This window comes from Maniola jurtina, chromosome 18, assembly GCF_905333055.1.
Source record: "Maniola jurtina chromosome 18, ilManJurt1.1, whole genome shotgun sequence".
Lineage (NCBI taxonomy): Eukaryota > Metazoa > Arthropoda > Insecta > Lepidoptera > Nymphalidae > Maniola > Maniola jurtina.
The window spans coordinates 2,234,392-2,259,514 of NC_060046.1; the positions used below are offsets into that span (position 1 = coordinate 2,234,392).

Here is a 25,123-nt window from a genome sequence, read left to right on the forward strand (position 1 = left end):
GATTGACTGATGTATCACCGTACAGCTCAAACTACTGGACGGATTCGGCTGAAATTTGGTTATGCTGATAGTTAAGTATTATTACATAGATTCCGATAAGAAAAATTATGAAAATTCAAAATAGGGGTTTGAAATTTGTGTAATTCACGCGGATAAGGTCGCGGGCATTACCTAGTTATTTATACAATTGATGAAGTCCTTCGTGACAAAGTTTCATAAAAGCGACCGGTTGAGCTTTCAATTGCTCACAAGATAATGTAGTTGTATTGTTGCATATTGTAACTTTTTATGATAATTATGAAAAAACAACTGCTGTATTTCTCTTCTCCGTAGAATCTACATTCCGAACCGGTGCAGTGGTAGAGTCATAGACGTAACTGGTTGTCCTACATGAAATAAAATATAAAATTTGATTGATATGATTAGGTTATTTCGTGCCGATTTTTCAACGGTCAAATAACTTTTATCTGAGGAATAGATTTGAAGTATTGACAGATTTTCTATACATAAACTGTTAAACCCTCAAATTTATTCCCCGGATAAAAGTTATTTGATGATTAAAAAATTGATCCTTAATTAACGCTATGTTAACTCAATAGCTTATTATAATTCAGTCTTACTTTCAAGGTGAGTAAGCGATATTTAAGCAGTGTGGAAATTTTTGTCAGTAAAGGCCTAAAATTATTATAATTATTTAACTTACACAACAGTATCAGCTAACAAAAGGTTTATGTTATTCTATAGGCTTATTTTATAATGAAAGACAAAAGATTAGTTTCGTATTTTTTAATTTTTAGGGTTCCGTACTCAAAAAGAAAAACTGAACCCTTATAGGATCACTTTGTTGTCTGTCCTGTCAAGAAACCTATAGGGTACTTCCCGTTGACCTAGAATCATGAAGTTTGGTAGGTAGGTATAGCACAAGTACAGGAATAAGTCTGAAAACCGCGAATTTGTGGTTACATCATTAATAAAAAAATTAAAATGTGTTTCAATTTTCAAAGTAAGATAACTATACCAAGTGGGGTTTCATATGAAGGGGCTTTATCTGTACATTCTAAAACAGATTTTTATTACATCTTGTACATTTTGAAATTTATGTCCATTTTCATCATCTTTATTTTCATTTAATTATGAGTATGAGTATTGCAAGGATAAATATCATTTTATACGTGATCATGCATACTTTGTCAATTATATTAGCTAATTTAAAGTTTCTATAGTCTGAGTCTCTCTCAACAGTATACTTTAGTGACAAATCAAAAACTATAAACTTAAGGCATCTCTCCATTTGTATCGTGCGAGTTTTAATGGCAGACGTTGGGGTTTTGTCAGCTTAAACCGCTAAAGTGTAATTCAAAACTTTAGATCCGTTCTTGGCTTGGAATTCTCCGAGTAGTTTATGTACGGGCGAAACCAATTGGGAACTTATTAATATAAATTGCTGTATTTAAGTGTGCTGTAGATCAGCTATTGTTTAATATTATCTACTTATGTTACAAAACAGGGTAATGTAAATTTTAAGACTCAGAACGTAGAAGACTCGAAACTTGAGGTTCGATTGGAGAATCATACTTAATAGATACAAATCCATACTTCCATACTAATATTATGAATGCGAATGTCTGTCTGTTTCCGTCACAAGCAAAACCCATATAGGTAATTAACCACCACGCTTGTCAAGTGCGGATTGGCAAACTTCACACCACTTTGAAAACATGGAGAATTCTCAATCATGCAAGTTTCGTCACGATGGTTTCCTTCACTGCTAAATCAAGTGATACCTGTATAATTGCGTATAAAAACGCACATAGCTCTGTAAAATTAGAGGTGCGTTCCCGGGATTGAACCCCCGACCTCTCGAACCACTAAGCCATCACGGCTCTTAGAGTCATCCAGCTTAAAACCACCGCCACAAGCAAAACTCATTTAACTAAACCGTTGGAGACGCGAGCAAAATTGAAATCAAATTTATATATAAAGTTCCACCGCAAGCGACCACTTCAACTTTGTTAGACCGAGCGATCTAGATGAAAACAGAATTTTTGTTTTTATCGATACTTACCTGTAACCACTGATTTTGGAAGCGCCACCAACTAACTATTGCTTGTAGTTGTCCGATTTGTAGTTTGTTCTTTTTTTCCTGACCTTAGATAGCTCATATTATCTTGGAAATGTGAAACTTTGGAATATTTTTAACCCCCCACCCAAAAAGAGGGTTGTTATAAGTTTGACGTGTGTATCTGTGTATCTGTCTGTGGTATCGTTGCTCCTAAACTAATGAACCGATTTTAATTTAGTTTTTTTTTGTTTGAAAGGTGGCTTGGCTTGATCGAGAGTGTTCTTATCTATAATCAAAAAGAAAATCGGTTCAGCCGTTTGAAAGTTATTTCTAGTTACTGTAATCTTCACTTGTCGGGGCCGTGTTATAAATTTTTAATTTGCACTTGTGTATTTTACACAGAACTCCAAATCTCTTTTGCAATACTTGTTTATATTGATGTCAGTTACTGGTTAGTACAGGTTTGCATGGCCGCTATTTTGGAAAAAGAAATATGGCGGGACTACTAGGTAGGCCAAAAACTTCAACGTGTCCACAAAACTTTATTGAGTTTGAACCAAGCTATTTGTATGGACCGAGTGACGGAGAGACCACCGTTAACTGAATTATTGGGGACCTGTGTTAAAAGGTTATGGATTTATATAAAGTTCCACCGCACGCGACCACTTCAACTTTGTTAGACCGGGCGATCTAGATGAAAATAGAATTGTTTTTATCGATACTTATAACTAACTTTTGCTTGTGGTTCTCAGATTCGTAGTATTGTCAGATTGTTCCTTTAAAACTGACATTTATATTTAAGCTACTTTCGAAGAGTTGTTTTATTGATTGTTTTATTTTATTGCTAACAATTATAACTAATTAGCATAAGCTTGGAGGCAAAGCCGGCACGGCCAAGTGTAGTACCCCTTCCAGGTTAGCCCGCTTCCATCTTAGACGGCATCATCACTTACCACCAGGCGAGATTGCAGGTAAATGAATAAAAAAGTATCTATTATTTTCTGATAGTAAACTAATTTTTAACATAATGATTTTGGGCATGGATTGTCTCTACGCTTACACGGAGATTTGAAATCCAATTCCTCAAATCCAGGCAATTTAGTCAATTATAAAGTCACGACGACATGAAGCAATTTACTGCAATGCCCAGCAATACCTGAAAATTTTAGCAATATTATGCGAAATAATTGCTTCAGATTGATCTATACGTATTGCCGAGCAACAATTGCTTAAAAAATTGCCCATGTAAGCTCACCATAAAAGTACTTTATCTGATTTTTTTTCTTTAGCTAACTTTTTTGACCCTTTTCCATTTAACTAATCGTATTCTCAAAAGTGTGATAGGTACAATAGAACCTGCCCCAAAAAATTCATTATAAAAACATCGTCTTAAAAAATTATTACTGTTTAATTTATTTGGTAGAAAAAATCTGTGAGTTCGTCAATATTTACGTAAGGTTAATTAGTTTGTTCATAAAAAAATCTTATTCGTTATTTTCCTACGAGCGTTTTAAATAAAATAAAACAGGATGTTTTAAATAAACATTTCGCTGCCAAAGGCGAAGCTATGTTGACTTGATCAAGCAAACGTTTGAAGTGCGGCCAATCAGAGATAGCTTAGTTGACTTGAAAAAAGTACATCGAATCCCTTTGAACTTAAGAAAGCTCTAGATCTTTGGAGTGCATTTATAGCCTTTAGTGGTGTTATTTTAAGTGTTTCTTTTAACAGGGCTCTCTCCATCACTCGCTTCATAAAATCGTAGTACCAATTTCATTTGAATATTAAGCAACCAAAGTCCATGAAATTTTGCAGACATATTCTAGAAACTAATATCTGTGTCTGGGGTGTTTTAGATTTTTCTAAAAATATGTAGTTTTAAAATTACAGGGGCTCAAAGATTTGTATGTAAATTTTTAAGACCGCGTAACTTTGAAACCGAATATTTTAACAGAAATCTGGAAAACCACAGACATAGATATTAGTTTCTAGAATATGTCTGCAAAATTTCATGGACTTTGGTTGCTTAATATTCAAATGAAATTGGAACTACGTTTGTATGAAACGAGTGACGGAGAGACCCCTATTAAATGTAATCTGAGGACCGTGATTTCGTCCGCGTGGATTTAGATTTAATATTTATACAATAGTTTTAATTTTGCTTTTAATTTTAATCAGACTTCAATAAATTGATTTTTTAAGGGTCTAAACTACCCCACAGCAACTATTTCATAAGAAATATCGCCTATTAAGTATTAAATTCTAAAGAGCACTATAAATAAGAGCTATTATTTGCGAGAAGAAACCATGAATTGTTAAGAGCACCTTGTTTCACAGTTTTGTTCGAGTTTCGAAAGCTGTGTGTGTCAACATTAGTAAGTTTATTGAGAGTGGAAGACAAAAGTTTGTTTAGGCTTCAGTTCAATACAATAATGCTATTTATTTAGGTCTAAGGATATATTTTCGACTTATAAGTGGGTTGAATAGAATAGAACAGAATAGAATAGAATAGATTTTTATTCAAATAAACCTGAATGTAATTAACCTAATGTAATTAACTTAATGAAAATGTAATTAACCTAATTATTTTTGTGGAAATAATGTAAATTATATTTTTGGTACTAGAAATTATTACCTACTTTATAATTTGAAGTTTAAATGCCGCTGTTGCTTGATACAAAAGTTTATAATTTCATTTAGTTTATAAAGTTAACTAACGCCTGGCAATGTAACTTTATATGAACGACTCGCATATTAATTGTAGATGTTACTATGTCAGAAACCTTCGGGCAAGTCCCAATAACAGTTGCACCCATCGCAATTGGATGGTATAGCGGTCAAACGAACAAAATATAATATGAAATTGAAAACTAATATAAATTCGGGTGATGTTCGCATGACTGCGAATCGCTCGGTTGCACGCGACTTACCGCCTGAATCTGTAGGTATATCGAAGAATTATATTGACGATGAGTTTATAATGGTTGAGAACAAAAAACGAAAACGAAAACTGACGAATATGAGAGGGACTTATTCAGATCAATGTAAAATACAAGTTGCTGACCCGGAATGCTCCATTTATATCTCTCGCGCCTTGAAAACTGTAACAGAGGCCAACATTGAGGAACATATCCGCGACATGGGCCAGAAGTGCCTCAGTGTTGAGCGTCTGGCACAGCATAGAGAAACTTCGTTTAACTCCTTCAAGGTTAGGATACACGCAAGTAATTTGAATACATTTTTAGATGCCAATTTTTGGCCTAAAGGTTTGGTATACCGGCGGTACAAGGAACGGCAATTTCGAGACGTTTTAAAATAACAAAATATGGGAAGTACGACCACAACAAATATTACATTAGCTACTTTTAACTGCCGTTCTATTAAAAGATCTGCCGAACAGATTAAGAAATTGTGTTTGAATGTTGACATTTTAGCCTTGCAGGAGACTTGGCTCCTCCCCCATGACTTGGGATTTGTGAACGAGCTCAGTCAGCAGTTCAGTTGTTTCGCAAAGTCTGCGGTGGATACCTCGGCAGGAATACTAAAAGGCCGACCATACGGGGGACTCGCGTTGATGTGGCGTAAGTCACTCTTCCCCAGTGTTTCTATAATAGACTGTATCAGTGACAGATTGGCGGCAGTACAAATTGATTTGGGCGGACGCCATATCCTTGTGATGAGCGTCTATTTACCATATGATGATGGTAGCGAAGACAGTCTCACAGACTTTATAAGTTGTTTGGGAAGCATTGAAGCCGTGATCAGTGACCATGATGTTGAAGCTGTCTACGTGCTGGGTGATTACAATGCACATTGTGGCACCAGATTCGGGAACGAGCTATTCGCCTTCTGCACAGACCATTCACTCGTGTGTGTCGACACTGAAATTCTGGCTCCGGGTTCGTTTACACATGTTAATGATGGTAGTGGGTCTAAGCGTTGGTTAGACCACTGTATTGTGACAGCTGCTGCGCGTGCGACAGTGATATCCGCGTGTGTGGATCTTGGAGTGTACTGGTCAGATCATTTTCCTCTTTTGATTACATGTAAAATGAATGTACTTCCAAAGAAAATTGCCATATCTACAGAAAATAAGTTACTATCTGGTGTGTATTGGGGTAATAGGGATGTAAACCAAACTAGTCTATTTAATACGTACTGTTGTGATAATTTAAGCGATATTAGTATATCTAGTCATTTTTTAAACTGTATAGACTGTAATTTTAGTAATTTCAATATATGTGATGCTCATTTGTTTACATTAGATGATTATTATGACGTTATTGTTAAGATTTTACAAGAAGGTGCCAAAAGAAGTGTTTGTCGCGATGTTCCGGTGAAGCATAAAAAAGTACTAGGGTGGAACTACCACGTTCGAGAGAGTCACCAAAGAGCGAGGTATTACTTCCAACTTTGGTTATGGTACGGTAAACCTCAAACCGGTGAGGTTTATAATAACATGGTACAGAGCCGTAAAGTTTTTAAAAATAAATTGAAATGGTGCCAAAATAACGAGGATCAAATCAGAATGGATATGTTGGCCTTACATCAGCGAGACAAAAACTTTGTTAAATTTTGGAAAGACACAAAACGCCTCAACTATAAATCAAATCTACCATTGAGTGTTGACGGTGTCCAAGACCCAAAGCTGATTGCTGACTTATTTTCGCATCATTTCAAACTGGATCCATTACCTGCTCTAAGTACAAAATGTGCATCTATGCCCAGTGGAAAAATGATTTTAAACGATGGACAATCGCATCGTTACTCACCTGACGATGTGGCTAAAGTAGTATTGACAATGAAAAGAGGTAAGGCCCCAGGATATGACGGACTGAGCCTGGAGCACATTTTGTATGCAGGCGAAAAAATTTTTTGCTTATTGGCGGAACTGTTTACCTTATGTATAAACTCAGGTTATTTACCTAAAAACCTTATGAAAACTGTGGTAGTTCCTGTCCCAAAGAATAGGACCGGTGATCTTTCCAGCCTCAAAAACTACAGGCCGATTTCTTTAGGTACCATTATAGGCAAAATACTGGAAAGAATAATTTATTCTGATGTAAATCAGAACATTAGGATTGATGACGCGCAGTTTGGTTTTCGTCCTGGGCTCTCAACAGATTCGGCTATCTTTAGTCTCAAATCGATAGTTAACTATTATACGAATAGAAACACATCCGTATACGCATGCTTTCTGGATCTCAGTAGAGCTTTTGACCTGGTAAACTATCAGTTACTATGGCAAAAACTTATTGAGTCTAATGTATCGCGTAAGACGGTAGATCTGTTGAGATACTGGTACGAGAACCAAACTAATTTTGTGAAATGGGGCGACGCCGGCTCTAATGATTATAGATTAGAATGCGGCGTGCGTCAAGGAGGATTGACCTCTCCGGACCTCTTCAGCATTTATGTTAATGATCTGATTGAGGGACTTAGAAATACTAGAGTAGGTTGCCACATAGGTACAACGTGCATTAACAATATCAGCTATGCTGACGATATGGTACTTCTAAGTCCCTCAATCAGGGGTCTTAGACGACTACTCAACATCTGTGAACAATATGCTAGAGATCACGGCCTTAAATATAATGTTAAAAAGACGCAGATGATGGTTTTCCGTGCAGGCAAGGGCCCGGAGAGGATCCCGTCGGTTTTCTTAGATGGAGTTCCTGTAGAAAGGGTGGCGCAATTCAGGTATCTGGGGCATATTTTAACTGAGGATCTACGTGATAACCAAGACATGGAACGAGAAAGAAGGGCTTTGTCTGTTCGGTGCAACATGCTCGCACGCAGATTTGCGCGGTGTAGTTCTGAGGCGAAGCTGACACTGTTTAGAGCATATTGTCAATGCTTTTACACGTGTCAGCTTTGGGTCAACTGCACCGCAAGTGCACGTAGCAGCATCAGAGTGCAGTATAATAACGCATACCGTATTCTGATGAAACTACCTAAATACTGCAGCGCGTCGGGCATGTTTGCTGACGCCAAAGTGCCCGATTATTTCGCGATTATTAGATCTCGGGTTGCGGCTTTCTGGTTCCGCATCCGCAATTCTCAGAACGAGATCCTCAGGGTATGCTCTGAGTGTCCTGAAAATCGCATACCGAAGTACTGGCTTGCCGTGCATCGTGGCAACAACCGTAAATAATTTTTATTTTACTCTTGTATTCTATTCTATTTTATTTTATTTTATATTTAAGAAATGGGTGTAAAAAAAAAATTGCCTGAAAAAATAAACTATTATTACAATTATTATTATTATAAACGTACATATAGGAACACGTTTCTCAATTATTCATTAAAAAAAAACTAAATGTGGATTTTAGTAAATAAGAGACAAAATTCATTAGGGGTCGGAAATACCCCATAGTTTCAACTATGTTTATAGAAACAATAGCAGCTGCTTAGGGGTTAATGTTAAACTCTAAGCAACACGAACTATTTACGAGTATAAACTATGTATTGTCAAGAACGCCTTGGCCCACAGTTTTGTTCAAGTTAGGGAAGTTCTAACAACCAACATTTGTAAGTTTATAGAGAGGGAGACAAAAGTTCGCTTTGGAAAGTTATGATCAAGTTTACACTGAGAATTTTAATGGGGATGTATACAGTAGATATACTTGCTTTATACAAGGAATTCCTAAGTAGATACTACGTAGAGTTTCAGGAAGGTGTGGGCGCGAAAATATACTTTGGCACCACGCGGGGATTAATCGTAGTGAACTAGAACTTGGCTACAAAATTACATCAAGTTTGATTGGTTATCCAAATGAGAACCAAACTGCATTTGTATGATGCGATTGAGAGAGCGGAGAGACTACTGTTAAGAGGGGTCTCTCCGTCACTCGCTCCATACAAACGTAGTTCCAATTTCATTTGAATATTAAGCAACCAAAGTCCATGAAATTTTGCAGACATATTCTAGAAACTAATATCTATGCCTGTGGTTTTCCAGATTTCTGTTAAAATATTCGGTTTCAAAGTCATGCGGTCTTAAAAATTCACATACAAATCTTTGAGCCGCTGTAATTTTAAAACTACATATTTTTAGAAAAATCGAAACACCACAGGCACAGATTAGTATCTAGAATATGATTGCAAAATTTCATGGACTTTGGTTGCTTAATATTGAAATGAAATTGGGACTACGATTGTATTGTATTGTAAGTGACGGAGAGAGCCCTGTTAAGAGAGTTACAGTTAGAAAAACTAAAGGTTGCATGTAGTTATTTCTAAACAATTTCTGAATACTCTTACAGAAATTCTGAGTGAATCGCGAGAAGGGTCAGTTAGTCTAAACTAATACAAACAATGACCGATCCTTAATCAATTCTCTTTATGTATTATTATTATTTTATCCCCCAGTCCCAAAGTTCCGTTCCGCTGACGCTTGGTTTTGGCAGGCTGCCTCCGGATATAAAACGATCTCTGAGAGTTACTTCTTTGGCAATGTCCACGACAGAATCCCAGATTGGCCCCCATTGGATTATAAATTTAAAGTGAAACTTTATTTCTATCAGTTTGTAAAAAACGCTGTAAAATAACGTTCGCTTTAGAATTCTGGAAACAAGATTTCCATATTTTTTACTGTAACTTTAATAACTTAATAAACTTGTTGCTTTAATAACTTCTAGACAAGCGCGCTCCATCTTAAGATGCATCACCACTTGCCAGCAGGTCTGATTGCAGCCAAGCACTAGTCTGTAATTATTTATAAAAAATTACCAGCTGATGCCCACAACTTCGTGGGTTTAGATTGTGAAAAATCCCGTGCGAACTTTTTAATTTTTCGGGATAAAAGGTACCTATGACATTACAGATATTAGACCTATAACAGACTAATACTATTTAGTAAATAGGTAACCTACACTGTAACAATACCATCAAGCAGCGTGAAAACCGATACTACACTTTGAATAACATTATAGAGATTCCGAGTACGTTATTTAAAACAAGATCTCCTCCCGTAAAATATTAGCTTAATCCCAATGGAATATTTTAAAGTGAAATACTTGTACCCGACATCCAATGGTGAATAGGAACGCCTGCACTTCCTTTTACGATATCTTATTCAGCATCATGCACCGAAGGTTATTTATTGCTTTACTTTACTATCTACACGAAAATTGCGATGCCGAAAGAGTTATGTTGCACTCTGGTATATTGAACTACATGACTAGCTACCTGGGTCTGCTGAATTTAGGAATAGAGATTGTATGAAGGTACGGCCCGAAGTGAGCAAATCTTATATTGAAGTCTAAAGATTGCCGTAAGTCCTCTATTACCTATGCGTTCGCGCATCGTTTGTCCGATTGAGTTGAAACTTTTTATAGTTTTGCCACTCCGCACTTGCAAGTACGTGGTCTCTACACCAGAATACAATTGCTCAGTAACCATTGATTCTGTGACAGATGATATTATGTTCTGCCCATATTGTTAATTATTCCATTGTGAATTTCCATTTCCTTGATTTCAATTACCGATTTCACTTTATTAATTTTCCACTTTTGTCAGCTCGCATTCCCTGTACGGGAACAGTTTTAAATTGTTTGTATCAATTACACTCATACGACAATACACAGTGTGCCCGACACTGCAGTTAACTCAAAAATGCGGCGCTATAGCGTACCTAGAGCACACTTCCTCTAAAGCCTCCCAAAGGAACCTAAATTGCTTTTCTGTGTACTACGTTGACTTTGTAATAGAGTTTTTAATGGATGTAATAAAGTAACTCCGTTGTGTAGCTGGTCTGTGTTTACGGAAAGTATTTTTCAATGGAGTATGAAAAATTTTCAACTATGGCTCAAGGCATATTGGTGCAGAGTCGAAACGTAAAGTCTTTTATTATTTATTTAGAAGTCTTTATTGCACACACACATTGCAAGAAAATAATACATAGATATTAAAAATATTACAATAAAACTTAAAACTAGTCTTATCTAATTACTATACAAATCATGCCCGCGTGGAATGATGCCAAGAATATTGGCTGCATTTCTGAGCTGGACAGCCACGCTGATCCGTTGCGCAAAAAATGAGCCATGATGCCTATTCACTCTTGAATTGAAGGTACCATATTACAAGCGTAAATTAAAAATTTATAACACCCTTGACAAGTGAAGGTTACAGTAACTAAAAAAGAGCTGATAACTTTCAAACGGCTGAACCGATTTTCTTGGATTATAGCTAAGAACACTCTCGAACAAGCCACTTTTCAAACAAAAAAAAAACTAAATTAAAATCGGTTCATTGGTTTAGGAGCTACGATGCCACAGACAGATACACAGATACACACGTCAAACTTATAACACCCCTCTTTTTGGGCCGGAGGTCAAAAAGTGAAGGCGAAAGCTTAAGAACGCTCCATATCCTAGCGGTTTGAATTTAAGCTTTTGTCTACAAGTGGAAATCCAAAAGTAGAAAGATGTAAAGATTTCAATAACTTTTAATTACTTTCGCTCTTAACGCTAAGCCGGCCGGTCGACAAGTAATTAATATCACAATAAAAAATTGCCCGCGGCGTTGCCTGCCGGATAGCACTGATTCTTTATCATCAAAAACTTTTTAACCGACTTCGAAAAAAGGAGGAGGTTCTCAATTCGTCGGAATCTTTTTTTTTAATTAAAAAAGACGCAAAATAGATGTGTATTTTTATGTCCCCACGAATGCATGTATTGACATAGGAATTAGGAACGTGTAAATGCGTCTTATGTCTTTTAGTTCATACAAATGTAGGTATGTACCTACGTTTGGAACATATTAGAAAACATGCGTCGTATTGCCAGTATTTCGCGCTAAGTTATTAACTTCCAAGTAAATAGGTACAGTCGGTAACAAAGTTAGGTTTGCATCCGCCAGTACAAGCGACTATGGACGGGTGCTAACTTATTTTGCTGCTGACTGTACGTATGCTTTTTGACATCTGAAGTGCTCTCAAGCGTTTACTCTTGATATCTCACACAACAATAACTGACTTAAAGCGAAGCAGAAGCAGAAGCATTAACTGAGGTCCTTATTATAAGACCGCCATATTTCTAGAGCTACTAATTTTTATCCTTTTTATACTCCAAGTTCCTTATTATATCAAGCTGATTTCTATAGTGGGTCCATTGAAATATTTCTAAGAAGTGCTTAGGTTAAAAAGCGTCGTGAAAAATCGCCAGTTAGTACCGTGGTGTCTTCGCGTTGCAAGTCACAACTAAGCAATATAAACTACTGCAGTTTGCTCAATAATGCAGCAATAGAGTGTTTTCAGACAAAAATGTCCAGAGAAATTTTTAGATGGCTGTAATGTTTTGTTCAAAGATCATGGAATAAAAAACGTAACACAGTCACTGTGTTATTACGGGGTCATACTGTCTGTGAGTATCTTTATTGCACCATAACTTCTAAATGCCTGAACAGATTTGGATGCTAGAAGTATCGTTATAATCCTTAGGTACGTCATCCCGAATGACACTGGCTGTTATTATTTGAACAAGTGTAAATTAATTTATAACACCCCCGACAAGTGAAGGTTACAGTAACCAAAAAAGAGCTAATAACTTTCAAACGGCTGAACCGAATTTCTTGGATTATAGCTAAGAACACTCCATCAAGCCACCTTTCAAACAAAAAAAAATTAAATTGAAATCGGTTGATTATTTTAGGAGCTACGATGCCACAGATAGATACACAGATACATACGTCAAATTTATAACACCCCTCTATTTGGGTTGGGGGTGTAAAAATAAACCAACAAGTGCCGGGCAATCGAGTTATTTTTTAAATAAATCTTTGTCTTTTTAAAAAGAAAATGTCTTTTACGAAATAGAATTCTTATAAACATTAGTAGGCAAAGTTGGTTTGGGAACAAAGTTACCCTATCTCGTTACTTAGGGATAATATTTAATATTCAAGTGTAATTTTTAAGTTAAAAGTAATTTGTGTACTTACCTACCTAAGCAAAACTTTTACGTAAACATACTTAAAATAATTTCGTTCCATTTATTATTGAAATCGTTTGAATATCACAGAATTAAGGCTGTTCTTAAGTAACCCAAACTTAATTTTGCAAGCTTTTCCATTTTAGTCCGCCACTGAGATAATTATTAAGGAAACTTTTGGCAGATAACTGAATAAAGAAACATTATGACTGTTATAAAGTAAAACATAAGTGTCATAGCCCACTAACGCGGCGCGTTGATGCGATTTTTCGCGCGCGTTATATTGCACGACTGCCCAAAAAAAAAAGTGTACGTATCTAATGTTTTCAGGGTTCAGCCACGAGGGTGTATGTGAGTTTCTGTATTCCACCATAATTTTCTGAATAGATTCGAATATTTGAATCTTTAGAATTCTTACATCATCACCCATGATGATATAAGGGCTATATATTTATTGAAAATGTTGTATTTTATTTTTTAAGTATGTAGTTCATTTTTTGGCAAGGCATTCGTCAGTGGTTTAATTTTTTTTACCTACAACTTATTTTCGACTTAAACTATTGGCATAACCGCCATTGCCGTGGCAAGATCGCACCGTCGCTTGCATCTTCGTTTCGCACGTGGCTTCTATTAAACTTCACACACTTTGAGCATCATCTGCTTTTGACCAGCGTGGTGGACTACGCCCAAACCCTTCTGCGAGGAGACCCATACCTAATGAGCCAGTGATGGGTTGGTGATGATAATCATGCCTTCGGTCATGCCTCGTAAAAACGCGGCGGTCTGCAGCACGCGTTTCTCTTTTTCGCCGTAGTGGGTTATGGCCCTAAGAAAACAGGCCACCCACCCGGGCGCTATTATCATTTATGAGCAACCTGGCATCCAATTTCCATGCTAATACGTTTAAAAAGAGATGAGGCCACTACGTGCATCTCGTTCCGGTGAAATGACGTCTCGGAGACATTTAACGAAGGCGTGAGCTGGTACAATTTGCAGCGTTGCAAGCGTTGCATTAAACATGTAAGGTAATGCCATGCTGAATCTTAAGAGAACTGTCTTCCAAGTGCTCTCCATACGAATGAAGTTTGATTCTTATTTGAATACTATATGAGGCTCGCAACTTTATAGCCGTGTACTACACTTTCAATTAAACATAAAAATTATAACTACACAATTTTACCCACTTATGGGTTGAATTCTCAAAAATCCTTCCTTAGCGGATAGCTATCTGCATGTTAAATTTCAGTCAGATTCGTCCAGTAATTTGAGCTGTGCGCTGATAGATCAGTCAGTCATCTTTTCCTTTTACATGTTTTACTAGCTTTTGCCCGCGACTTCGTCCGCGTGGACTACGAAACCCCAATCATACCCCCTTAGGGGTTGAGTTTTCAAAACTCCTTCCTAGCGGATGTCTACGTTACAATAGCTATCTGCGTGTCGAACAGCCCGATTCATCCAGTAGTTTGAGCTGTGAATTGGTAGATCAGGCAGTCAGTCAGTCAGTTTTTCCTTTTATACATTATGGGGCCCGCGATTTCATTTGCATAGATTAATGTTATTCAAGATCTAAAAAAGTTAGAGGTGCGTGCCCAGGATTGAACTCCTGACTTCCCGAATATAAGACCGACCACCTAACCACTAGGCTATCACAGTTTTTTTTTCTCTCTCGTCTGGCTTTACAAAGATTAGCCAATGTCAAGTTTGTAGTTATTTGTAACAAGTTAGTTAAACTATACAAGTATGGACCCCGTCTGTGCCGGCGCTCGCCGACATACGCACGGCACCCCCTTAGAGCGCTTTCCAGTCACTTTTAACAAAAAAAAAAAAACACTCCAAAAAGGCAGAGCACGCCCGCCAGCTAACACCGACACAGACGAAGTCCGGCTATTACAGTTGTTCATATTACTATTGTTCAACCTAAATTATTATTATCTTTTGTCTCGGAATAAAGCGAACTGCTACGTAGGTCTTGCACCTTGGGACAACTCACACTGAAGGCATTTAACCGTGAAAATGAATTTAAGATGAAACAATTCGCTACTATTGCAGCGAAGTTGCATTAAAGATGAAATGCTAAAGGTAACGAAGTCTGCAGTATGGAACGTCGCTATGTTATTACTATGTCAATGGTCTAGTTTTTTAATATACTATCTGATGCCCGCGACTTCGTCCACATGGATTTAGGTTTTTAAATATCCTTTGGGAAATTTTTGATTTTCCGGCATAAAAAGTAGCCTATGTCTATGCCTCCATGCAAAAAATCACGTCAATCCGTTGATCCGTTGCGACGTGATTGAAGGACAAACCAACAAACTCATAAACCAGCAAACCAACAAACAAACACACATTCGCATTTGTAATATGGGTAGTGATTAGTAAGAAAGACCTATGGGTACCTTCAAGTCAAGAGTGAATAGGCAACTTCTAGGCAAGCGCGCTCTATCTTAGGCTGCATCATCACTTGCTAGCAGGTCTGATTGCAGCCAAGCGCTAGTCTATATAATTAAAAAAAAAGATACTTAAGTAAGATTAACTGTACTACGCAAAAAGCGTGAAGCTCAAAATTACTCATTACTTTCCTCATTTTTATGCTTTTGTAGCTTAGAAATAACAAAAGCTTATTTTTCTCAGCTAAGATATGCACTATTCTAATTTTTTATAGAACTTTCGTTAAAAATTATCGCTATAATTAATCAAAAAAATGAAAATATTAACAGTAATCCCGCATCCGTTTGCAATTTAACTGTAATTTACCTCTTTTTGACACTAGAGCGTTCATTAAAACTTTGGCTGCAATACTTGTTTAGAAATGTTTCTGCAATTTAAGTTACACACCCTTTTAAGTGGCTGTCGCAAATCTCTGTGTCCACTTTACTTACAAGTCTATTTTAGAAACGCAGCTGCTACCAACTCTGGATGCATTTAACTGTGGGTATATATACTTATTATTTTACTCAGGATATTCGAAACTAGCAAGCCGAATTTAAACGTAAACTTAAATTTATCTTCTGTACATAAATTTATAGGTACTTCAGTCTTCCATATTATACTAAAATTACAACTTATGCGAAAGTGTCTGTGGTTTCGATGTACCAGTAGACACTACATTCATAAAAATAGATCCAGCCCCCATACCCCCCAAGCTACTCAATGAATAAACTATCTAATGTATAAGGAATCCCAAATACCCAGATACGTTATAATACGTTGTATTATAACGTATCTGGCTGTATTGTATTGTAACGTATAACGTATAATACGTTGTAATATGTTTGTAACGGCTATCTAGCCGTTACAAACATAACCGTGTCTTTGTTGTCGTGCAGTCGAATTAAAACATGGTAAAAAGCGGTGATAGTCTGATTTAATAGCTCAGGTCAGGCTTTTATATCTATCAGGTCAGGCATCTAGCCTAGGCATATACTTTGAGAAAAGATAACTTGCACCTCGAAGACGGCCGAATGCTACTTTTATCCAGGAAGCATCAAAGAGTTCCCAGGGGATTCTTAAAAATCCTAAATATCCAGATGAAGTCACAGATATCACCTAGTATGACTGCTGAGGTTCACAGTACAAGCTGAAGTTGCGAATATGTTAACAGGTAAATCGATCTTGGAGTTACTGCTGGGGAATTGTTCGGATGGAATTTGTTAAAGCCAAGTTTGCCTTGGTGAACAGTCTCAAAGTTTCTCAGTCTTAATTGATGTACCACTAGGTAACTAGGTATAGTACGGATCAGCGTGTTATGAGGTTCAAATGGTTGATTAAAAAACTTTGCCGTTTCTACTTATATGGTCTGACTTCTTGAGCATGTAAATCCCTGAGCCAATTTAAATTTAAAGTTTGGTTATTACGCCAAGTTTAGAGTTGCTTTCATTCGTAGGTTCTATACAAGATCAACATATAATATGTTTGCTTAACACATTTCCATACTATGCGCATAATCATGTTTCCCGAGCGAATTTTGGAGGCCTATCTCCACAGAGATTAGCCATCGGGATATAAATTATTATGGTGTACAAGTGCGTGAACACAGCTGCACTTTTTATTTCCCCACTTTTATAGCCCGATAGGACGGCAATCCGACATAACCAGAGATAGATAAGATGCAGGACCTACGTGCTATCTAAGGCATAAAAGTGATACACCGCCAATTTTTTAATTCAAAGCACCAGCTTACAAACAGAGAATTTTTTGGAAGAAAAACCCAAAACCCCAACCCAAAAATGGGTTAATTTTTGGCCCAACTCGAGATTCGAACCCAGGATCCGCAGTCAGATATACTAACCTCATGCATACATGAACTTAGCTACATTGTATAGCAAAATTTTATATGAGTATTTTTCGTTTTAATTTCATAGTTTTATTGAGCTCTTTAATCTAAGGTCTTTAAATCGTACTGAGACATAGTCGCTTGGACGTACGTCTTTACCGGTATTACATAGGCTGCACTAAAAGTATCGGGAATGGAATATTTCCACTGTCCCTGTCATATTAAAATCTTTTTAATTGAAAACTCCTTGTTTTTAAAAATCGAATACCATTTATTTATTTAAAAAAAGATTCTCGGTCTTGTCACAAGGTCTTGTCAAACTTGTTTAGTCGTTGAGAAAATGGAATTGACTCGAGAAAATTCTAGAGCGATGATTTATTATGACTTTCGAAGTGGTTTAACACAAAAACCGTGTGTTGACCGGATGATTTCTGCATTTGGTGATGAAACCCCATCTATAACCACAATTTATCGCTGGTTTGCTGAATTTCAACGTGGACGTGTCAAGCTCAGTGATGATCCCCGTCAAGGTCGTCCAAAAACTGCAGTCACCCAAGAAAACGTTGATGGTGTGCGTAAGCTGATTGAGGAAGATCGACATGTGACATACCGCGAAATTCAGGCAACTTAAGACGTTGGCATGAGTCAAATGCAAATAATCTTGCAAGAACAATTAGGTGTAAAAAAAGTTGTTTTCCCGATGGATACCGCATTTGCTCTGTGAAGAGCAAAAAGCGGCTCGCGTTACTTGGTGCGTCAGAACTCTCGAAAGATTCCACGCAGGATCCTCAAATGCTGTATACAACATCGTATCAGGTGACGAATCCTGGATATACGCGTAAGAACCCGAAACAAAAAACCAGTCACGAGTTTGGGTGTTCGAAAATGAGTTAAAGCCAACAAAAATTGTTCGTTCACGAAGTGTTGCAAAAAAAATGGTGGCCACGTTTGTCTCCAAAACCGGCCATGTTGCGACTATTCCTCTCGAGGGACAAAGAACGGTTAATGCAGAATGGTATGCTAGCATTTGTTTGCTACAGGTCGTTTCTGAACTTCGTAAAGAGAACTGCAACCGCCGCATCATCCTCCATCACGACAATGCGAGTTCTCACACCGCGCACAGAACAAAAGAGTTTTTAGAGCAAGAAAACATAGAATTATTAGACCATCCGCCGTACAGCCCCGACCTAAGCCCTAATGATTTCTGTACTATCCCTAAAATAAAGAATACATTGCGTGGTCAGAGATTTTCATCACCTGAAGAAGCTGTGGACGCCTACAAAACGGCCATTTTGAAGACACCAACTTCCGAATGGAATGGTTGCTTCAATGATTGGTTCTATCGTATGGAAAAAGTGTCAAATTTCGCGGAGAATACTTCGAAAAGCAATAAATACATTTTTAAATAGTAATGTTGTGTCACTTCCTTGATTCCCGAAATTTTCAGTGCCGCCCTCGTAGTTACATAAAATACAACATTTTCTTAGAGAAGCAATAAGAGCTGTACTTTATATTTGCTCTGCGCTAAAGCTTTAGAACCCTACCTCAGTTAATTACACCAGTTTCAAGTCCCCAACTTCCGGTCCAAAAAACTGAGTCGTGTAAAATGAAAGCTAATTTCTTCTTCAGTTAATTAATGCCGCTAATCAATTTGACAGCTGAATTAATTATGGCCTTGTTCTTCTCCCTTTCAGAGAGTTGTGTTAGGTAAAATATGTAAAGAAGAGTTCATTCGTAGCACGTTCCATTCAATAGTGGTTTGGTTCTCATTTGAATACGAACCAATCAAACTCAATGGACACGTTCTAGAAACAAATATCTGTGTCTGTGTTTTGACTCGAAGATTTTTATCGAAATTCATAAAATTTTATTGAGTCTGATTCGTTAATTAATACTCAGCAGCAACGGGGTTGTCTCAGTTTGACGTAAGTCAAGACAGGGTACTACAGGCCACGAGGTATCTCCTTGTCAGGATGCGGCTCGAGGAAGAAAGCTTCCCCGGTAACCTTCTATAAGCGTTTATCGTCTAAGTCCTGCCTTCTAGGATTAGGGAATCGAAGTCTTAGTCGAAGATAAGCTTGCCGCAGTTTCACGGCGATATTGGATAACATTCTAATGAAAACCAAACTACATTTGTATGGGGCGTGCTGGGGAGCATTTAGTGTAACTTTTTAAGTTATTGCGTGGGTATCATTGCATTTGTCCTCAGCAATTCACCCTCCCTTTAAGGTAAAGGCTAAAGGGCCCAAAAATAGATGTGGTTATTGATTAAAGAACCTGATTCGGCTGTAATTAATTACTCCAGGATCCAAACTGTATTGTCGTGGTTAGATTTATGATAATGATCCTCCCGATCGTATTTCGGCCACAGTGCCCAATCTAAACGACTAGCCAACTACGCAGGAGATAGTGCACAAGTGTACTGGCTAGTCTCTCACTCTCTTCTTCTTTTCTTGTTTTGTGGCTTTTCGTGTACCAAACCAGCACAATGCACTTCGCCAGTGTCATACTATCATAAACAATATTAATTTTACTTTGTTGTTTATAATACTTTCTTACAGTTTTCTCTAAGCATTTTTTAAAGATTATTCACTAAGTTTGTTTACGTAATAGCCCGGTCAAGTTACCTCAAAAAATAAGGGTAGGGTTACATAATTCGCAAAGAGCCAAAAATTGATACGAATATAGGAAACACCATTATAAATAATTTGTGAAAAGTCCCTATCATTTAAAAAAAAATATTGAAAGAACATTTGGTTTTCAAATAGGTCATACATAAAATGATTATTGATACTTTACCAACAATATTTTTGAAATGTAGGTACTTTATATTTTCTTAAATGTATTAAGTTTAAATAAAATACGTCTGTCTCTATAGTTTGTTTATTTAACATTCTCGTATCTTTGCCGTTAACCGTTCTTGCCTTTTGTATTTATTTCTCTTGTTTAAATAAACAGTCCAGGTACCGTCCTGAGAAAACACTGCAAACTACGACAAGTATCTTGACTTTTATTAATACGGTAACTCCATACTTTAAACTAAGGAAACAGTAGTAATTTAAAACAGAATTACACATTACAAAAGTCAAAATAGCGGTGGAGTACCGAAAGTTTCAAACTAGTTGTGGTTTCCACTGTATCTAATAATTTTATAAGTCCAACTTTGCTTTTAGTAACTCAAAATGTTGCTATGTTGTTTGGGAGTTAATTTCGTTGTTAGCGACGCACTTTAGAATATTTTCCATAATAATAATATTTTAGAGCTGATCATTAATCTTTGTTTTGCTCTTTATGCTCTGTTAAAAGTTATTATTAAACCTGAGACAGATCAAGGTCTTATAACTTATTAGCGTTTTGGTAATTTGCTTGTCCACGTAGCGCGGAATAAATTGAGCTACTAATAACGAAGGTGTACTAATTACAATAATCTATTGTTATTTTCTCTGTAATCTTTAATTAAGTAAATCAAATCATAAATCTTTCATTTCTATTTCATTTTTTCCATACAAGCTGATTCGTATGACTTCATCCGCGTAGATTTAGGTTCTTAAAAAAACGGTAGAAAAGTAGCCTATAAAAGTATGTAGTTTATAAGTAGTTCTTCAACTTCAACATTGTTTTCGCTACAGTTCAATTGGTTTCAGGAAAATTGCCAGAGGAAGATTATTTGTATACCTACTTACCTATTAATTCAATTACGGTTTTTTTCCTTTTTAGGGTTCCGTACTTCAAAAGAAAAAACGGAACCCTTATAGGATCACTTTGTTGTCTGTCTGTCTGTCTGTCTGTCAAGAAACCTATAGGGTACTTCCCGTTGGCCTAGAATCATGAAATTTGGTAGGTAGGTAGGTCTTATAGCACAAGTACAGGAATAAATCGGAAAACCGCGACTTTGTGGTTACATCATTAAAAAAAATTTAAATGTGTTTTAATTTTCAAAATAAGATAAATACCAAGTGGGGTATCATATGAAAGGGCTTTACCTGTACATCTTCAAACAGATTTTTATTTATTATTATGTATAATAATAGTTTTTGATTTATCGTGCAAAATGTTGGAAATAATACCCGAGTACGGAACCCTCAGTGCGCGAGTCTGACTCGAACTTGGCCGGTTTTTTCCTTTTATTACATTTTAACCAATTGCAAGACTCTCTTATGTACCACTCTATCTTTACTCTTCTTATTTTTTTATCTCTTTAGACTTCTTACACTTTGCTATCAAGATAAAGAACGGAACTTACACCCTAGTATTGTTTTCGTTAGACTCACATAATTACGTAGTCATAATACTCCAACTCTAATTCAAATTACTAGGCATGTTTGTTACTAGTTTGGTTTCTAACAACATTGAGAGCCTCAATAGCTGTTAATGGTTCATTATTATTCACAATAGGACGCCATCAATGGACTAACAGGTTTATGCCTAGACGTTGCTGTGTCTCTATCGTGTCAGGTCTCTTAGGAACATGCATCTTTGGCATGTTTAGTAATAGTATTGAACGTTAATAACGTAGGATGCCTGTTGCATGGCTACTTCCAACGGAAAAAACAAATTACGTTATACAAAGTATCAGATAACGGCCGTTACATTCCCGCAAGCTGAGGTTAGGACCGATGTGTAGGATGTGTGCGACAGGTCGAGGTGGCAATAAGGGTGGGGACGCCCCGCACACCAACACAGCCTCTGCGCTAATCCGGTAACAAGTAGCAGAGACAACCAAAGAATCTATGGCACTAACAGCTATTTGGTAATAGTACTACTTATCTCATTTGTGAAATTATATGATTTATTAAACATGCTGTAGTTATATTATACAGTACTAGCCGATGCCCGCCACTTCGCCGGCGTGGATTTAGGTTTTTCGAAATCCCGTGGGAACTCTTCGATTTTCCGGGATAAAAAGTAGCCTATGTGCTAATCCAGGATATTATCTATCCCCATTCCCAGCCAAATCCGTCTAGTAGTTTTTGCGTGTAGGAGTAACAAACATACACACACACACACACACACACACACACACACACACACAAACTTTCTCCTTTATAATATTAGTGTGATATTTTTTCGAGCCATCCCAGTTTTACTCAGGTGGGCTCACAGGTACAGACTAATCACTCCGCATAGACTTTTACATAAATTGCAACTTTTGTTATGATGCAATAAGGTCCAATTTAGCTCGCACAGCGCTGAGGCCTAATATTTAACAAAGGACTCTCTTTTTATCACGTAAACTCTATCTCTGTCTTTCTTTCTTATAAGATCTCTCTACTCTTCTCGCCGCCACTCACTGCGCCTCAATTTCACTCGCCGCATTCGGTCTGCGCTGGCCTTTAGTCAGCCAAGTGCCATCTGAGGTGCGTTGAATGAACTTTCTGTAATTCCGTGACTATACCTAAGTAAAATATAAATGCAGAAACTAGGAGCAAGATAGCTTTTTAGAGTAAGAAAGTAAATTTTAGACGTCCTATCAGATTGCAGTTTCATTTATTTATATTGCAAGAACACCATTGCCTTCGTCTCTTAAACTTAATCCAGGATAAGGAATCCTTTTCTAATTCCACCGTTTTTGCCGAAGACTTAGTGTTAAATTCCATTAATTTGGCCACATAAATCCCCGTTAGTGTAAGTTTCCATTATACTAGACCATCACGGATTTACTATACAGATCCGTCAAAACTTGGTAACAAAAAACAGTAACAAGTTCGCTCCTCCGCAGTCGGGTAAAAATTACAAAATTTAAAAAAATCTACCATTATTGGTATAGTAGTGGGCAGTGAAATGAAGTTTTTAACCAAATAAATTGAACTACCTACCTCAAGGTACCTGAAGGTACCTACCTCAGTTGGTAGCTTGCTACATGTAACCAGATGCAGTGGTAATTGTTCTTAATAATGAAATAACTTATAGTAATGATTTCAAACAATAATGAAAGAAAGAAAACCGGTCAAGTGCAAGTCTAACTTGCATACGGAGAGTTCCGTAACATCGTACAAGATTATGTACTTTTTATTTATTTTCAATAATGGCGGTCATTATGAATTTTGTATTATACGCACTTCTATTATTACGGTTCATGAGATACAGCCCGTTGACAGTTAGATGGAAGGACGGACGGCGGAGGCTTAGTAGTAGGAGCCCGTTGGTTGGAGCTTCAGCTATGGAACTCTAAAAAAATTTAAGCAGGAAACATGTTAAAAACGACGACAAACGGTCAATAAAATGACCCGGGAAAACTAACACTCAGTGAAAATGGACGGTCCGGCTAAAAAGACTGCTTGGTATAACGGACACTCACTATAAGCTACCGGGTATCGCGGGGCCGATTTATATTGATCCCTAGCTTTGGGGTAAGTCGGCCGGGCTGATGAGTAAATAACCCTTACTTTTTTGGTCTTTAACGAGAATCGTTTCAGCGCAGTTTGCTTTCCTGTTTATCTCTATTTAAACAGGACTGTAGAGTCAATTCAAGATAATTAAATTTTAACCCATGCCGTTACGTTTTTTTAAACGATTGCGTAGTTTCTTTTGTACCTATGTGTTTTTGAAGTTCTAGTCCAAAATATCATGTGTTCATTTATTTTATTTAGTTAGTAGTAGTTAGTATTGAAATGAACATAACAAATCAAATCAAATTTCTTTATTGCGAATTTGGGTAAACAGTGGAAATGTTACAAAGACAAAAAGGTACAGCCAAAATCTGCTTATAAGCATGCAATATGTTACATTAAATTAAGATACATTTTGGTCACACAAAAAACATTTAAATAATAATAGCAAAATGTCCAAAATTAAAATACAGTTATAACTTTTCTGAGAGGTAATCATTAATTGAGTAAATATGTCTTTTCTAACAATAGTTTTTTCAATTTTCTCTTAAATAAAGGAAGTTCATGGGTCTCAATTATATAGCTGGGCAAGTGATTATACAAAAGTGGCCCAGTGGGGAAAAAACTTTTAGAAAAATGAGCAGTTCTACAAGAGGGGTGCTGTAGTTTATACGCATGTTTTTACTTTTACAAGTAGGTAGGTAGGTACGCTAAAAAACATGTGCCATACAAAACGATATTTTTTTGTGCTGATTAGAAGCACCCCACCCCGAGCATAGTATTAACAAATGGCTAATCACTTACATGGCAGCAAAATGGCTAGAAATCAAGTTGCTTCAAAAACAGGTCGGCAAACGCAAGTCCAGCGTATCAGTAGAGGTCATTGTTTTAATACACATAATTTAATACATAGCAGATAATTATTTACAGAAAATAACACAGAAAATAAAGCAGTTGCCACTATAATAATCAAATCCAAATAAGTTATACAACTACCTATATCGAATTAATTTAGAGAGACAATCCCTATTTAATTTCATTTAAAATTTCAATTAGAGAAATCTAATTAGAATTTTTGATGAAAATTAGTTCTCTTCACTTTCATTGTTGTTTTATTAATTCTAAAGTTTGTTAAATTTTGTTGTGTAAAATATTCAAATTACTGACTTATTATTGACTTTTGTTATGATGGTGAAATGTAATAGTGTGGAACAGGATATATTATTTATACTAAACTAAAATGACTGGTCTTAAAGAGTCCTATCTCTTTCATATTGCTTTCTAACGAAAAAAAAACACACCCTATTCGAAGGTTTCGGTTTTCAATAATAACCACAACTAAGCTACATTTCAATTCTGGGAATAAGTTTCCTATATGTCAACTAGTTAAACTGGTCCAAATTTAGTATCCCATTCCCCTGCCATAGTTTGTCATTTATAGAAACACTATTCGGAGGCTAAATGGTCTACAGGCACTGAGGATAATAACCACATCTACATTCAAATCAAAGGGATAAAATCCGGAACGAG

At 36.7% G+C, this 25,123-nt stretch overlaps 1 protein-coding gene and 1 long non-coding RNA gene across 2 annotated transcripts in view; one reads left to right on the forward strand and one right to left on the reverse strand.

Moving 5' to 3' along the window:
* LOC123874317 (acetylcholine receptor subunit alpha-like 1) overlaps window positions 1-25,123 on the forward strand; it is a 336,305-nt gene that overhangs the window by 225,189 nt on the left and 85,993 nt on the right. The gene's annotated exons all lie outside the window — the stretch shown is intronic.
* Window positions 435-18,672, reverse strand: LOC123874341. The gene is made up of 3 exons (XR_006797896.1): window positions 18,662-18,672; window positions 8,015-8,021; window positions 435-571 (listed from the first exon to the last, which is right to left on the reverse strand). It is a non-coding gene; the product is annotated as an uncharacterized LOC123874341 (long non-coding RNA).